Below are 13061 nucleotides of genomic sequence, written 5' to 3'. Positions count from 1 at the left end.
TTAAAACCAGAAAAGTTATGTGCCAGGGTTATATCTTTTCTATTTGTACACTTTCACTCAAAAATAGATTTTATTTTTTTAAACAGAAGACGAAGATGCATTTGTGCCAAGTCTTGTGATTTTCAATTGGTTCTGGGTATGTAAAAATTGCACAATGAGGTTCAACATAAGAAAAAACAATACAATTTAATTTTTTTTCAATATAATTAATCACATTAACAAAGCAAAGAACAAGAACCACATGATCCTATCAATTGATGCAGAAAAGGCCTTTGACAAAATCCAACACCCTTTTCTCATTAAAACACTCAACAAAATAGGATTAGAGGGGAATTTCTTCAACATAGTAAAAAGTATATACACAAACCTGAAAGCAAACATTGTTCTCAATGGAGAGAGGTTAAAGGCATTCCCTTTAAGAATAGGAACTAGACAAAGATGCCCACTATCACCTCTCTTATTCAATATTATTTTGGAAGTCTTAGCGATAGCAATAAGACAAGAAAAGGATATAGGAGGTATCCAAATTGACAAAGAGGAGGTAAAATTATCTCTCTATGCAGATGATATGATAGTATACTTATAAAACCCTAAAGATTCAGCAAGAAAACTACTGGACATAGTTGACCAATTCAGCAAAGTGGCAGGATACAAGATTAACATACAAAATCAGTTGGACTTCTCTATAGTGACAAAGAGAATACAGAGCCAGAGCTAAGAAAAATAATACACTTCACAATAGCTAATCACAAGATTAAATTCTTGGGAGTAAATGTAACCAGAAGCACAAAGGATCTAGTCAAAGAAAATTACAAAACATTACTACAAAATACAAAAAGAGACCTTGAGAAGTGGAAAAATATCCCTTGCTCATGGATAGGAAAACTCAATATTGTGAAAATGGCAATATTACCAAAGGCAATTTACACATTCAATACAATCCCAATACAAATGACAATCCCATTCTTCAACGAGTTGGAAAAGGCAATATCTAGTTTCATTTGGAATGGAGAGAAGCCCCAAATAAGCAAAGCACTCCTTAAAAAGAGAAACAAGAATCCATGAACGTGGTATAGGTCTCCCATTTATTTAAGCCTTTTAAATATCTTTCAATAAAATTTTATAATTTTCTCCATAAAAAATAAAGAGAGAGAAAAAAACAAGGTAGGAGGCATCTCATTCCCTGATTTCAAATCCTACTACACTGTCATGGTGGTCAAGACACCGTGGTACTGGTACTGGTACAATGACAGACACATAGATAAATGGAATAGAATTGAGAACCTGGAAACCAGCCCATCTACCTATGATCAACTGATTTTTTTACAAGGAGATGAAATCAGTTAAGTGGGGAAATGACAGCCTATTCAACAAATGGTGTTGTCAATATTGGAAAACTATGTGTTGAAGACTCAAGCAAAATCCACACCTCACTCCATACACAAAAACCAACTCAAGGTTGATCATGGACCCAGGACTAAAACCAAGGACTATAAACTTCATTAAAGAAAAGATTGGAAGAACTCTAGTAATCCTAATCTACAGCATATAAATAGTCTTTCAAGTATCCTGAAAAATCAACAGCCAGGAGAAGATAAAAATTGGTGAATGGAACCTTTAAGAATCAAACCCCTATGCACATCCAAAAACTTCTCCAACAGGGTAAAAAGGGAAGCCACAGACTGGGAAAAAGTATTTGGTAATGACATGTCAGATAAGGGGCTTATATCTAGTATTTATAAAATACTTGAGCACCACAACAAGAGAAAGGTAAAAAATCCAATTGGAAAATGGGCACAGGAGATGAACAGGCACTTCACCAAAGAAGACATTCAGGTGGACAACAAATATATGAAGAAATGTTCAAAATCCCTAGCTCTAAGAGAGATGCAAATCAAAACAACTATGAGATATCATCTCACCCCAGTCAGAATAGCAAAATTTAACAAAACAGCAAACACCAAATGCTCGTGAAGTTGTGGAGAAACTGTTGGTGGGAGTGTAAAATGGTGCAACCACTATGGAAAGCAGTATGGTGCTTTCTCAAAAAGTTGCAAATAGAAATACCATTTGACCCAGCACTTGGAATATACCCCAAAGAAACCAAAACCACCACCCAAGCAGATGTATACACACCCATATTTATCGTGGCTTTGTTCACAATAGCAAAGATTTGGAAACAACCCAGGTGCCCATCAACAAACGAATAGATAGAGAAGCTGTGGTATATTCACACAATGGAGTACTACGCTGCATTGATAAACAAGGAACTCATGCAGTGTTATTCGAAATGGATGACTCTGGAGGACATTATGCTGAGTGAAGTGTCTCAGTCACAAAAGGACAAATACTGTGCCACTGTTGTAAAACAAGACTGACTTAAGGTTTGGGGAGGAGACTGAGAAAGATGGGATATATTATGTATTCTGCATTGAAACAGATGAGAGAAAGAACTGTTTAAACGGTATATATGATTAGATATTATTGTCATGACATGAGTCCAGAATGAAGACTACATAGTGGAGTGGACTTGGGGGGAGGGATTGTATAAAAATTAAATAATTTTTTTTTTACTTTTTAAAGAGAAGGATGAACTGGAGTGGAGGGGTGGGCAGGGAGAAAAGTGCAACAATGAATGAATGGAAATCCAAAATCTCTGTAAATTTTCTTTAAAATTATTAATAATAAGACCCAAAATAAAACAAAAAAGCAGAGAACTGTAAAAGAAAAAATTTTTTTAAATTGCACAATGAATAAGAAAGACTGAAGAAGTCTCTATGGCTTTAAATTGTGGTGTTGGAGAAGAATATCGACTTTACAAAGAACTTTCAAAAGAACAAATGAAGAGCATTGTAGCCAGAGCGCTCCTTAGATGGGAGGACGGGGAGACCTGGTCATGTTATCAGGAGGGCCCAGTTCCTGGAAAACAACATACTTTGGGAATGTTATCAAGAAGAACCAGTCCTTGGAAAACAACATTGTACTTGGAAATATAGGGGGTCCGCAAAGGACAGGAAGACCCTCAATGACTGAAACAATGATCTTACGCACAGCAGAGATTGAGAGGATGGCGCAGAATGGGGCAGGGTTCTGTTCTGTGATACACAGTCACTACGAATCAGAACCAACTCATGGCACCTAATGATGATAAGAATATATAGGATCAGACTGACGACAACAACTGGAAAGATTAGATAGAAAACGCAGAAAGTACTGAGTTTCCTTGCAGCTTGGAGGAACAACACAGAAAAGGAGTGTGAACATGGAGCATAACTTGGAGAATGCAGTCAGTGTCACTGAATTGGACATGTGGAAATTGTTGAATTGCCACGTGTACTGCTGTGTACATTTTTCAACACCACCTCAAAATAAATAATTTTTGAAAAACAGAAAAAGTCAAGGTATGTCATCGGACTGGTCCTGCTGGAGGTGGCTGTCCCAAGGCCTGCCCTGGTTTTTGTCCTGCAATGCACTTCTGGGTCTGCTCTCACTCAAGCACACTGTCTTGAGTCCAGTCTGCACACAGGATACCTCATCTGCTGCAGTGTTGAGTAACTCTATAGAGCTCACTCAGTATGTACACGTAGGCAGCTCATAGCAGCTCCCACAAAGTTTAGAAAGTGGTTTTAAATTCTCTCTGGTACAAGGGAGTGCATCAATCTATCATGTTTCAGAAAATGCCTGGATCCTGCCCACACAACGGGGCTGTGTCTGCAAGGAGACAGGTTATTCAGTCTGCACAGTGCCAGGTACCTTCCTGCCACTGACCCTGGGCATCAGAGGGCTGACCTTTTTGCTCTCCTGATGGTCTTTGTAGAGGTAGGCCCTCCTCTGGAAATAGACTGCAGGGCTGATGGGCAGTGTGATGAAAGCCTTCTTCTGACTCTGGTTCCCCATGGCAATCTCTCTGTTCCCTCTGACCTCCCCTCTTTATTTGTATAGGACAGAATTCAGGGGAGGATTCCTCAAGAGTCCTTTCCGTGTGCACCCATTATCTTTGAGAGGAGTGGGCCCCCTAAGGTGATATCCTTGGAAGAGACTAGCTGAAGAATCTGAGAGACCAGAAAAATAAGGCATATTTCATTCAAATAACTCCTAGCCTCTGTCATTTCAATCCACTTCCCCCCCCTTTCAACCCACTTCTTAGCTTGCTGTACTAGTCTTATTTCCTCCTCATTCACTGACTTATAACACACTAACTACATATGTTCATTGCCTGCCTTCCAATGCAAACTCCCTGAGAGCAAGTTACTTTGTACTTTCTGATCATGTAAGATAGGTCCTAACACCTAGGAGGGACTGAAAAAAAAGCACTGAATTAATGAAATCAATGTCTTATGTGGATGCATTATGGTATATGAAACATTATACAGTTGAAGCCATTTGCTGTCAAGTTGACCTCACACATGGTGATTCGTACACATCACAGTAGAACTGTCCTCCACAGGATTTTCAACAACCGACTTTTTAGAAGGAGATTGCTGTGATTTTCTTTCAAGGTACCTTGGGGTAGATTTGAACCTTCAACTTTTCAGTTAGCAGCTGGTTACCAAAACATGATGCCATTCAATTGATCTCAGTTCACATCGGTTACACAGTAGAACTCTGTGAGGTTTTGTGACTCTGGTGGCCTGTTGTTGGATGCTGTTGTAAGGTGACATTGATTTGAGTGGGATTCATAGCAACTCTATTAACAACAGATCTGAACTCTGTCCTGTCCTGTGCCATTCTCATCCTCTCTGACGTACTCGAGCTCATTGCTCAGTCTCTGAGTCAGTCCATCTTGTTGATGCTCCCCCTTTCCAAGCACAACTTCCCTCTAAAGAATAGCCTCTCCTAGCAACATGCCTGAAGTATGGGAGGTAGCTTTGTCATTTTTGCCTCTAAGGAGCACTCTGGCTGTACTTTCTCCAAGACATATCTGTTCACTCTTTCGGCAGTCCGTGGGATATTAAGAACTCTTCTCTAACACCATAACTCAAAGGCTTTGATTTTTCTTCCATTATCCTTATTCACTGTTCAGTTCTTAGATACATAGGAAGTTGCTGAAAAGACCATGGCCTGAATCAGGCGGCCTAGTCAGTAGAAAGTTCACTGCCAACCCAAAGGCAGGCAGTTCCTATTCACGAGCTGCTCCTGGGAAGAATGATGGGTAATCTCTTCCTGTTTATTAAATAGCCTGTGAAAACCTTCTGGAGAGTCAGCTATGAGTCAGCTCTGACTAAGTGGCAACGAACAATAACAATAACAACAACAATCTTTTCAGAAGCATCTCTCCAGACCTTCTTTCCGTGGTGCCGTTGGGTGAGTTTGAACTGCCAATCTTTCAAGTTAGTAAAGTACAAATCATTTTTTACCACCGTACAAGGCAAACTTCTGCTGTCATCACATCCATTCTGACTCTACAGCACAGTGTAGAACTAACCCCCAGGGTTTGCAAGGCAGTAATCTTTATGCAAGAAGGCTACCACATCCTACTCCCATGGATGGATGAACCATCCACAAGTGCTTAACCATTGTGTTATGAGGGTCTTTTATTATAAGGTTTACAAAAAAAAAATCAATCAATCAATATCACTGTTGTTGAATCAATTCTAACTTATCACGAGTATAAAGGAGAGAGCAGAACTGCCCCACGGGGCTTGAAAAACTAAACGTCTTTATGGAAATAGACTTCTATGTGTAGTGTCTAAAATGAAGCATAAGTGGGGCCTGTGGTAGTCTTAAAATGATCTAGCCTGCTCTGTGCTTCTTTGCTGGTCCCATTTTTGCTCTGGGTTGATCCTTTCACTCCACTTCAGGAGACACCCCAGCCTGTGGGTAGCAGCTCTCTCCATTTGTCCTGTCTTACGCTCTGAGATCAAAGAGGACTGATGTTTACAACCAGGTGTCATGGACACCCAAGCCCGTGCAGTCACATAGGACCCTTCACTGTAAAGGGCTCGGTGCTCAATTTAATGTTCTGCTGTTGCCACATTGAAATTTTGAGTAGTTTATCTCCAAACTTATGTTTTATAAGTGAGTTTGGATGGGACAATTAGAATGTGTGAGCAGAGGAGATACATCCCTTATGTGTGTCTGCCATCTTTTATTGGCTCCTTACATATTGTATTTTTTCAAAAATAGTGGTTTACTTACAAAGTTCATTGTTTTTCACACTAGATCTTTCCCATTTCCTTTACCCACACCTCCCTCCACCCATCAAATTGTGTGACCCTATGATTAACCTCCCCCCACCTCCACCCATCTTCATCCCTCTGCTCTCACACTACTCCCCTACCTTTGATCCTCATACTCATTCTACAATAATGCTCTTATACATTATTTGTCCTTATGGGACTGAGTTAGTTCACTTAGCATGATGCTCGCCAGTCCCTCCAAGTTAGGTAGTGATTTACAAAATCATTGCTCCTGCATGCTGCATAGTATTCCATTGTGTGAATGTACCATAATTTGTCAATCCATTCAATCGTGATTGGATGTTTGTGGGCTGTTTCCACGTTCTTGTGATGGTGAATGCTGCTGCTATGAACATTTTCTCGGGGTATGTTGCAAGCAGTAGAATAGCTAGGTCATGTGGAATTTCTATGTTCAGCTTTTCAAGGAAACAAAGACTGCCTTGAAGACTGAGTATACCATTTTACAATCCCATCAACAATGTATAAGAGCTTCTATCTCGCCACATCCTCTCCAACAATTATTATTTGCTGTTCTGTTAAATTTTGCCACTGCTGCTGGAGTGGGATGGTATCTCTTTGTGGTTTTGACTTACATCTCTCTTATTGCCGGTGACTTTGAGCATTTCTTCATGTGTCTTTTGGCAATCTGAATATTTTCCTCTGCGAAAAGTCTTTCCATCTCTTTTGCCATTTTATAATTGTGTAATCAGTCTTTACCTAATGGAGGTCCCGTGGGAATCTGTAAACTTTTGATATGAGACCCTTGTCTGAAATGGTAAAGTCAAATGCTTTCTCCCCGCATAGTAGGTTTCCTTTCACTCTGTTGGAAATTGTTTTTGATACACATAGGTTTAATCTTTGGAAGGTCCCATTCATCAATTTTATCCTCCTCAGAGTGTACATTTCTGTCCATATTTGGCAGTCTCTTAGACTAGTTGCTACAAAGCCAAAGGTGGGTGGTTTTAATCTCCAGCCCTCAGGCCTGGTTTTAATTGTTTTTGGTCAAACATTCTTCTAAGTGGTATATCACTGGGCTGTTCACTTGCTGTACAGAGCAACTAGTGGTTGTTGTGATGCTAAACACTGTGACACTGATGTGTCAAATACGATAATGGTTACCCAAAGTGGCCAATGCTTGGTGGAACTCTCCAATTAAAACAAGCTTGAAAGCAGGAGTGGCAACCAATTCTGGAATAGCTTGCCTCCAGAAACTCTATGAACTTGGAGAAATGATGAAAGTTATACAAGTGTTCAGGTCTTTTCTTCATAGGGTCGCTATGAGTTGTCTACGACTCAATGACACTTAACAACAATAACAACAGGGCTTCTAAGTTTGATCCCAGTGGGTCTCTTATGAACGTTATGGTTTTGGACTTTACTCCCAGGCCTCTGATCCACCTTGAGTTAATTTTTGTGCATAGTATGAGATGTGGATCCTGTGTCAGCTTTCTGCAGGTAGCAGTCCAGTCTAGCCAGTACTGTTTGTTGAAGAGACTGTCATTTCCCCATTTGATAGCTTTGATTTCCTTGTCAAATATCAGTTGACCATAGATAGATCAGTCTGTTTCTGGGTTCTCAATTTTTTCCCATCAATCGATATGCCTGTCATTGTACCAATACTATGCTGCTTTGGTTACAACTGCGTGTAGTAGTTTTTGGGGTCAGGGAGTGCTATGCCTCCCACTTTGTTTTTGTTTCTCAGAAATGTTTTGTTTAGTTGGGGCCTCTTTCCTCTCCAAATAAACTTGACTCTTTCAATCTCCTTGAAAACTGAATTTGGTATCTGGATTGGAATTGCACTGAACATGTAGATTGCTTTTGGTAGGATAGTCATTTTCACAATATTGAGTCTTCCTATCCATGAACAGGGTACATTTCTCCATTTATTTAGTTATTTTATTGTGTCTTGCAGAAATGGTCTGCAGTTTTCTTTGTACAGGACATTTGTGTCTCTAGTTAGGTTCACTCCCCGGTATCTCAATGTGTGGTTGGCTATTGTATATGATATTACTTTCTTGGTTTTCTTTTCTGAGTTCTCTTTGTTACTGTAGAGGAATCCCACTGATTTCTGCAGATTGCTCTTAATTGGTCTACTAGCTCTAACAGTATTTTTGTTGATTTCTTGGGGTTTTCTGTGTACACTATAATATCATCTGTATATAGTGACAGTATAACCATCTCTTTGCTGATTCGGATGCCTTTTATTTCCTTCTCTTTTTATATTGCCCCAGAAAGTATTTCCAATACAGTATTGAATAGAAATGGTAACAGTCTTCACATACAGTATTTGAAATGCCCCGTGAGCTCAGAACTCTGGTAGACCTAAGACACAGCAGTTGAAGTAACTACAAGGTTAGCATATCACATCTACAACTGAGTGACAGGAATGAGAAGGGAGCTGACAATTCTTAAAGGCTCTGCCTGCAAACTAGAGCATGTTTCAAACACAGCAGGAAGGTAGGAGTGTTCTAAGAAATACATATGACTCAACATTCCTAGCATATTCCTTCAAGTACTCTTCATATTTTGCGGAATTAGCTAACCACTCAGGTTGAAAGTGATAGAAGGAAATGGAAGGCTCAGGCAACCTTTACCTTTTAGCTTTTCCTTTACTCATCAGTAAGACGGTGCTGGTACAATGTGCATGCATCAAGAACTGAAACAAAACTGCTGTCAGTATTGGGCACCTCTTTTACCTCTTTGCTAAGAATGAAAATATATGGGTAAACTGTTGCTGTGTACTGTCAGATAAGAACTGACCACAGCTGACCCTCCAGCAGTTTTCAGAGGCAGTAAGATGCACAGGAGAATTCTCTTTCTTTTGCAGAACAGCTGGTAGATTCAAACTGCATACCTTTGCACTCGCAGAGTAATTCCTTATCACTAAGCCACCAGAGCTCCCTATGGATAAACTAGGAAATATAAACTGTGTGATTTCAGCATCGTACTTGTGTTGTTATGTGCTACCAAGTCGACAATGACTCATAGTGATCCTATGAAAAACAGATCAGAACCTTGCTCTATCCTGCTCCTTCCTCATAATTTCAGATATGGTTGAGCCCATTGTTATAGTCACGGTGTAAACCCAAATTGCTGTATATCTTTCTCTAATTCTCTGATCCTCCACTTTTCCCTGTATGATATCTTTTTCCAAAGACTGGCAACATACCCAACGTATACGAGATTAAGCTTCACAATCCTTGCCTCTAAGGAGCGCTCAAGTTGCACTACCTCCAAGATAGACTTGCCTCTTCTTCTCACAATCTATGGGATGTTTGGTGTTTTTCAATAACACCACAATTCAAAGGCATCAATTCTTCAGTCATCTTATTTATTGCCTAATTTTCAGATGCATAGGAAGCAGGAAAAAATATGTGTTGCCTGCTCTTTATTTGCACTTAAAATGGGCATTTTGTAATAGAAAAGTGGCTGGTAAAATCCATGCCAATTACTCTTCAGTACAAAAAGTCACATTTTTTTTCTTTTTAAAAAAATTTTATAGTTGTTTGCATACAAAGTCATATACATTGTGTCTTGTCTCTATACATTGCAAAAACCCCCAATCACTTTAAAGGAAACTTATACCCAACTAGGCTCTTTCCCTCCTCTTAAGTTCTTTTAAAACAGCTTGCCTCATTTCTCTTGAATATTATTTCATTTGTAGACTTTCATTTGCATGCCTATTTGATTAAAGCCTATAAACCTATCTCCCCCATTAGACCATGAATGTTGTGAGGGCAGCCCCCAAATCTATTTCTGTTGATCTTGGTGGCCTGTGCCTGACTCTTTACTAGGTTTACATTTATATACAGAATAAGAGAGGAAGACCCTTGATGAGGTGGATTGATTCACTGACTGGAGTAATGGGGATAGATGTGTTGGAAACAACAAGATTGACACAGGATAGAGCAAGTTTTAGGGCTGTTGTACATAGGGTCGCTATGAGTCACAGGTGACTCGACAACACATAACAAAAACAATTATTTATATATATATATATATTTGTTGAATAAAGGAAGAAGTTATTATTTTACAAGATAATACCAAATTGTTTGCCAAAATAATCTACAAGCAGAAGAGAATGAAATAGATGAATGACACTTTCTAAGAATCAAATCCCTATGCAAATAAAAAATCTTCTCCAACAGGATCAAAAGAAAACCCACAGACTGGAAAAAAATACTTAGCAATCACATATCTGAAAAAGGACATAAATCTAAAATTTACAGAGTACTCCAGTACCTTAACAAGAAAAAGGTAAACAACCCAATTGCAAAATGGGCACGGGATATGAATATACATTTCACTAAAGAAGACATCAGATGACAAATAAAAACACATGAATAAATATCAAAAATCCCCAGCTATCAAAGGAATGCAAATCAAAACAACTGTGAGATATCATCTCATCTCAGCAACAATAGCAAAGTTCAACAGGGCAGCAAACAACAAATGTTGGTGAGGTTGTGGAGAGATTAGAACTCTTATTCACTGCTGGTGGAAAAGTAAAATGATACAATCACTATGGAAAGTGGTCTGGCACTTTCTCAGAAAGTTGGAAATAGAAATGCTATTTGACCCAGTAATGCCACTACTCGGAATATTCCCTAAAGAAATCAGAGCCACAACTCAAACAGATTTATGTACACCCATGTTTATTGCTGTGTTACTCACAATAGCAAAGAGTTGGAAGCAACCCAAGTGCCCATCAACAATCAAATGGATAGAGAAGCTGTGGTATATTCACACAATGGAAATTATGTACCATTGGAAAACAATGAACTTGTAAAACATTATACAACAAGAGTGATCCTGGAGGACATTATGCTGTGACATATCTCAGTCATAAAAGGACAAACACTGTATAACACTGCTGTTATAAAATAGGACAGACATGGGAGGGTTTGGGAGAGAATGGGAAAAGAGTACATAGACAATGAACACTCATTAGAACAGATGAGGGGAAGAACTGTCCAAAAGCAATATACGATTAGGCATTAGGCATTATATGTATGACAACAATCTGGAACAAGGCGGGTGCTGCAGGGGTGGGTTTAGGGGATGGAGGAATGTTCCATAATAAAGGATGGTGTGAAATATAATGCATATGAGCTTTATAAGCAAACCAATATAAAAAAAATTTAAAAAATAGAAAGGAAACAAATTATTTGCCAAATTACTCTCATTGTGGAATTCCCTCTGTTCCATCTACTCTGCAGCTTGGGTTTTTTCAGATTTCTTCATTTTTGATAATCTAGTGGAATCAGGTTGGCTATTCATAGGGTGATTATGAGTCATACTCAACTTAATGGCACATAACAACAATAACAAAGTGGGAATAAATTGCTGTTTTGTTGCTATAAGTAAAAAATTGACTCAAAGTACTAAATAGTGATCTCTGATAGTGTAGTGAAAGGAGTGTTAGTGGCATAGTGCATAACATACTGAGCTACTTAATGAAAACATCAGTGTGAATTCACCGGTTGCTCCAAGGGAGAAAGATGGGCCCTTTCTTCTCTTAAAGAATCATGTACGTAATGCTCCATTGTATAAGAGTATCATAGTTTTTCTTCCACTCATCTGTTGGACACTTGGGTTGTTTTCATCTCTTTGTTATTTGCCTGTGCCACAGCCCTTATTCCTTTGGGATCTATATCTAGAAGTGAAATTGCTGGATCAGATGGTATCTCCATTTCCAACTTTCTAGGGAAGCGTCAAATTGCTTTCCATAATAGTTGTACCATTTTACACTCACACCAACGGTGTTTGAGAGTTGCAGTCTCTACATCCATCATTCATTGTTTGTTTTCTTATTAAACTTTACTCTTGTTGTTGGGTATCCTGACTATTCCTTTTACTATATATTCCATCTAAAATTTAAAATATCAGTTGCTTCAACAAACTCATTCTATATTTTTATAAGAATTGAACAAACGTAGTTGTTGTTGTTGTGTACTATCAAGTTGGAACCGACCCACTGACCCTCTGGAGGGTTTTAAGAGGCAGTAAATCACATGGGAGTATATTGCCCATCCTTCTCCAGCAAACTATAGATATGTTTAAGGGAATCTGGTGGCACCATGATAAGGAGCTGTGTTGCCAGCTCAAAGGCAGATGGTTCAAATTCATCAGCCACTCCACAGAGGAAAGATGAGCAATCTCCTCCCATGCAATTTACAGCCTCTGAAAAACTAGCAGGACAGTTAGATATAAGTTGGTTTTTACTCTACAGTATATAACAATACCAGCATAGATAAGTTTAGAAACTCCCTCATTGCTGTCAAGTTGGCACTGACTCATAACTGACCCTCCAGTGGGTTTTTGGCAACTCCCTCCAGACAAGGCTACCACAGAACCCTGTAGGTGTGTTTGGTTGTTGTTGTTAAATGGTGTCAAGTTGAGTAGGACTTATAGCGACCCCATGAACAATAGATCTGAACTCTGTCCTATCCTGTGCCATCCTTATAATTCCTAACATAATTCCTTATAATTCCTATAAGTCCATTGCCACAGAAGCTGCATCAAGATATTGTTGGATCCATTGATTCATTGGTGGTGGTGATGGTGTTAGATGCTCTTGAATACATAGTGACCCTATGAATAACCAGACTGAACCATACCCTATCATGTGCCATCCTCCTCATCTCTGACACACTCAAGCCCATTGCTGAAGTCATCATGTCAATCTATCTTGTTGGGGGGTCTTCCTCTCCTTCACTGATTCTCCATCTTTCCAAGTGTGATCTTTCTTTCCAAGGAACAGCCTCACTATATGTCCAAAGTAGGTGAGATGAAGCATTGCCCCAAGGTAAAGCTCTCTGGCTGCACCTCCTCCAAGACATATCTGTTTGTTCTTTCGGCAGTCCATGAAATAGTCAGTAC

The sequence above is a fragment of the Elephantulus edwardii genome, unplaced genomic scaffold (genome assembly GCF_000299155.1).
Source record: "Elephantulus edwardii isolate Elephantulus edwardi_28Jun2011 unplaced genomic scaffold, EleEdw1.0 scaffold00020, whole genome shotgun sequence".
Taxonomy (NCBI): Eukaryota; Metazoa; Chordata; class Mammalia; order Macroscelidea; family Macroscelididae; genus Elephantulus; species Elephantulus edwardii.
Note: the sequence above shows the minus strand (reverse complement) of the source record.